Below are 6,127 nucleotides of genomic sequence, written 5' to 3'. Positions count from 1 at the left end.
AATAATACAGTACCAATTATAAACGCGTCGTACAGAATACATTTGATATCGCGTTTGTATATATCATAGAAGTTCCCGATGTGAATTTGTGAAAGTGTGATGTGCATAATTAAGTGCTTGTGTCCAAATATTCATCAATTCTTCAACGCTGCTGCCGGGCAGCAATCTAACCTGAAATCTACATTGGGCGGAGCAGACTACAATACCCTAGCTGGTAAACAATAATTTGTTATTTATCTTTGCTACAATTATTTACTTATTATTTAAATATGTACATATATGTATTTGTAATAATACATACACGCACATACGCACGCACGCATGCGCTGGCACACACACGCACATACACAATGATAATTTGTATTTATTAAATATTTATTACGTGTATATGGCATGTTTGAAAATACTGAATTAATAATTTATTAAGACATTTATTAAATATTTATTAAAATTTTGAGATAATTAATCACTAAATTGGTATATAAATATGTTTTAATAAAAATGGAAGTAATTATATACGTAATGACCGATATCAATAATACATAATTAATCGCATATATAGAATGTATGATATAATTCTAATAATAACTAACATATATATTAATTTTTCCAGGTACAGCTGAAGGCGTATTTAGTTAGGGTACAACGACCGGTGAGTGATTTTATTCATTATACTTGCGCAATTATGCCAACCCAATCAGCAGACAATATTTTTAAATTTATTTTTAATATTTATTGTTTAATTGTACATTGTAAATTTGTGAAAAACATTTTTAAAAACATTTTAAAAACATTAAAATCAAGAGAATTAAACCTTTTTTTATTTATTTAAAAAATGTTTATTTTAATATTTTCTCTAAATTGCTATTTTAAACGAATATTTTATGTAAAAGAAATAATTAATAAACATTAAATAAATATTAAAATAGCAATTTAGAGAAAATATTAAAATAAACATTTTTTCAATGAATAAAAGAGGATTTAATTAATGATTGTAATATTTTTAAAATGTGTTTAAGAATAATTTTCAAAAATTCTTTAAAACATTTTTAAAAACATTCTTTGCCGGCTGGGAAGCATTAATACCGTTCACTATCTTATTTGTCAATATTTGTTATGCAACTATTAAAAATCGCATCTTGACAATTACATTCTTGTTTACAGTTTGTATTTTTATAATTAAATAATAGAATTAAAAAATACTTTTTCTTTATTTTAACAAAAATTTATTTTTGCACAAGTCATATATGTATATAGTTCATTATTTTTAAAATATTTTGGAAGTATAAATTATATAAACATATATATAAGAACATTTTATATGATAACATAAAATATAAATAATTTAATAATTAAAATTTTGAAGTTATAAATTCTGAAAATATGATGTTTAGTATAAAATAATTTTAATATAATTTACTTTTATTAAAATTAATTTTATTAAAAAAGATTAACGTTTAATGTTTTTATCATTGTACGATTTGGGATGCGCAATTTATTGATGCAACAAATCATAATTATGGATACAATTTTATAGAGTAAATAATATAATTTATTTTTATGACGCTCATTTTATATCAAATAATTTTCTTCTTTTGTCGGACTTTCCTTTGACGTTATAAAATTTGAAAACTTTTTAAATATCATATTTTGCGACAAAATATAGTCTACATAGTTTCTCAAAAAGTATGGGCATATTTATAATATCTTTTCTGCTTCAATTTTGTTTTTTAACGATTGCAATGACTTAAATAATCTCTAGCAATCACTTAATTGTAATATTTTTAAATCAACTTACGGCAAAATTTAAATTATCATGATATACATAATCATGATAATACATACATACGTACACAATTATTATATACATAGTTATGCAATGTGATAAAAATCTGAACTTTAAAATAGAAAAATTATTAATTAAATTTTATATTTAAATAGAATTTACATTTGATAAAAAGAGAATTAAATATGATATCTCATTAAAGGCACAGTTTTAGAATGATAATTGCCATAGTAAAATTTCTATCAAAGAGCAAATTTAATTGTTAATTAGAGCAAGTCAGATTAAAAAGACATCAAAGCGTACATCCGCGTCGAAATCACGAAATTCATTTTTGTTTCGATCGCAATACTTTATCACTTATTACTAATGAAGTAATCCTAAGCCGCTAGAAGTAATGCATATCATATAATGAAAAATTGCAACACTCTTTTTTTCCCGCTGTGGAAGTTACGTAATTAAGCGTCCCCGCCGTTGCCTTATCCAATTTATCGATCCGTTGATGCGGTAAAGCCCGATGTCTACGTTAATTGCAGCAGAACAAGCTACTAAATTATTTAGCGTACACGTGCTGTAACGGAGAGCAATGCGCGCATCTAATAGCGTCCGAGAGTGCACGGGCACGAAGCTAAAATAGATACTGATTGCACGCGAAAAGTCCAATGTAATTGCGCGACCTTGTCAGCCACGAATAGTACGATTAATTATTTACAGGTTGTACTCTTGTGCAGTAAACATGGGAATTAATCCGAGAAAGTTAAAATATTTATACAATAAAGTTTTTCAACACTTAATTATTTTCGTATACTAAAATTAAATTAAAATTAAATTTATTAGATAATTTTCTTGCTTATGGAGACAACATATATATATATTAATACACGTAATATGGCAAATGACGCATTGCATTATAAAATAGCAATCAAATTACTGTCAGTAAACGTTAAAGTTAATTAAATTATGTTAGAAAATCGATAGAAATTTTAATATATTTTACTCACCCGAAGAGATTGGAAATAAAATCTTTATAATATCAATCACGAATGTATTAACAAAATATATCAACTAAAATAATTATTAATTTAGCTCTTTTTCTTGTATTTTATTTTTATTTGTCTTTCAAACAACAAATTTTAATTCAAAGTAACTTGAAGGCAAAAGTCAATTAATAGAGAGAATTTTATACACGAGCTAGATAATTTATGCATGTAAATAAATTTTTAACATACGTTTGAACGTTATATTTATAATCGCACACGCACATATGAACTATCAAGCTCATTTTATGCAGTTGCATTAAACAACAGCGTTGTTATTGTAAAACCAAATACGTACATGCTTATGTATGTATATGCTTATGATTTTACACAATTTAGAATTTCCAATTTCCCAATGTTAATATAACGGTAGCTATTACCATACATATTTTCATAATATTTAAGTAGAGCGATACCGATTTAACTAACTCGACAAACCAGGAAACCGACAGGTATTTTTAGCAATATTTATTCACGAGAATACTCAAAGATTCAAAACTCTATTTTATCTGAAACTTTTATCACAAACAAGCATAAGCAGGGAAATAAAGTTTGTTGCCACTACACATTTTATGCTATCACAATAAATGCCGTTAATTATCATATGCGCAGTATAAAAATTTGTTAAAAATATTAATTGCTAAAAATAATTTTGTTGAATCTACGAATTATTTTGTTGACAAATATATTTGCTGAAAAATTATTTGGCACATTGCTCAACAGCAAAATACATTTCATAAGGATATACTATTTTGCTGTAGAAGCAAATTTATGTTTTTATGAAGTTACTTATTATTACTGAAATATTTTGATAAAACAAATTTTGTTAGAATATCAAAGAATTGATTGTGAAATATCGCTTTCATATCGAACATACAGCATCAATAATTTTGCCGCAATAGCGGATTAAAATCTTTTTAATGTAATCGTTGGTGAAACGTATTTGTCTGTGGCTTGAAAAAACCACTTATATGCTCAATAACAATAGATACCCGACGACGCGCGTAATGCGGAGACATCCGCGTTTTCCGCGAGACCCACGCGGCTCGAAATTAGCTTCTTTCGGCTGGCTTTCCTACGAAATAAATGGCAGCACCGAGGAGGTCGGACAGGCGTTCTAATGCCGTGCGGGAGAGAAAGAGAGGTAGAAACTAGATTTGTCTAATGGAAACCGAGAACGCTTTAAATCCCCGCTTTGACTAATTTATTTGCTGGCCCGTTTGGTGAATCGCGCGCGCACGCCCTCAGAGACGGCGGCGGGCAGTCAAGACGCCGCCACGCCGTCGCACGCTGGAAAATCGTAATTTCAGAGCCACCCCCGTCGAGACCGTTTACCCCGGAGGTCACGGAAAAATCGATGATCCATTACCGCGGTTACGATTGCTCCCCCGCGGGCCGGTACGCCAATCATTTCGCTCCGTGCTCGGCACCGTCATATCCATCCCACATCCATCCTGACAGTACCTGATTTACTCGGGCGTACCCTAGAGAGCAGCATCGAGCACCGGAGTCCCTTAGTGCGCGCTCGACCGGAATTCTTCCTCTCTGTACGCGAATTGCACCGTGCGATATAATCACGCAACCGCGCCGGCCGCCGTATCCGCCGGGAGATCATACACCGGCAACGTGATCGGCTACCGATGATAAACCACCGTGAATAATTATCGCCGGACACACACGCAAAAGTCTCAAGCGTGCATTACGTCAGAACTGCAAGTCGCCCTCGAGTCGCCCGAGACGACGACGACGTCGCGTTATTTTTCATTATTCATCGCGCTCATGCGTTCGACTTTCTTGAAATCTAGTTCGAAAAAAAATCTCCCGGAGAATCGATCTTTCTCGACACGTGCGAATCTTCTATAGTATATTAAACTCGCGCATTTTTGTTCGGGAAGCTGATTAACTTCTTCAACGTCATGGTCTTTTTCTTTACTTAGAAATTTTTATTCACGGCTTTTAGCTTTACGAGACCCAGCCAGGCGCGTTAACGTTATTGCATAAGAGCAAATGCGATAGGTTATTGATATATTAGCTTTTTTATAGATTCCAGCCTCGGTTGCGTGATAGGAAAAGAGATTGATCGTGCTGCTTGCGCCATTTCATTCAGGGAACGATAATCAATATGCATACAGCGACAGGATTACCGTCGATTTTGAATAAAAATGCATCGATAGCTTTGTATGGTACGTGTGCAGTGACAGCTTCGATTTCAACCCGACAGTTCTAATCCACTTCGGTAGCCGGCCAGCGATTTGGTCGATACGTAGGTAGATGCATTCGCTCGATCGGAATTCTTTTACGGCCGAGTTTGCATTTCACAATCTATTCCGAGTGAGGCATCGGTTACGAAGTCATTTTTATCAAAGTGTCCTTCGGACCATGCGCGCTGTCATCTATATGCATTACCAACCGAAAGCAAAACAACGTTATTATCTATAGAATGTTTTCATAAAACATGTTGCTCATTACTGAGCATTCTTTCATTTAAGCTGGCTTATATAAAGTCTTCTGTAATCAAAATAATTAGCAAAAAAATTCCATAGCCTGGTCTTTCATCGTCAAAAATTAAATTATGTTAAGTTACTAAGCTTGATAAATTAAACAATAATTTGTTTAATTAGCTAAATTAATAAAAAAATTAATTATTTAGCACAGTCAAGTTTAATCTAAAATCTAAATATTCAAAAAATATAAGAGAAGTAAAATGCAACATTGATATTCATATTCGCATTTATAAAATTATCGAAACTTTAATGGGACAATATGGTGCGGCAATTCCTTTCGTTAATACAATATAACTCTTATGTTATATCGATTCAACTGTTCGCACTAGTGGTGCGTAGCATGTGTTTGACAGGTGACGGTGCAATTGTTTGTCGTTAAAGGTTCAGCGAAAAAAATTCAGCACCGTTTCCATTAAACGCGGCTACCCGCCGAACAAAAATTGCGCTTTTCCACCAGCTGGTCGCCTGATATTAACAACGCAACAATGCGCACTCGTGAAAGCACACTCGAAAAAAAAAGTGGACTGCGATGGACGCGACGCGAGCTACGGAATTGTTTCCGTTTTTTTCGGCTATGCGTGTTAAACGCGCGCGCCTACGCTTTGCTCTTTAGGAGCACACGCGCGAATCATTTAATCTAACCGTGAAAGAATTAAAATAGCCATCAGGATCAATCTTTATTAGGGACCGATCTCTAGCAGAGCCAGCTAACTCGCATGTTCGTGAGAGCACTAAATTCTCGTTGCCGCCTTCAAAACAGGCATTGATTATACTTACACGCGTATTATTCATAAATTAAGAGC

This window comes from Linepithema humile, chromosome 5 (assembly GCF_040581485.1).
Source record: "Linepithema humile isolate Giens D197 chromosome 5, Lhum_UNIL_v1.0, whole genome shotgun sequence".
NCBI classification, from domain to species: Eukaryota; Metazoa; Arthropoda; class Insecta; order Hymenoptera; family Formicidae; genus Linepithema; species Linepithema humile.
This window is presented reverse-complemented; position numbering follows the sequence as displayed.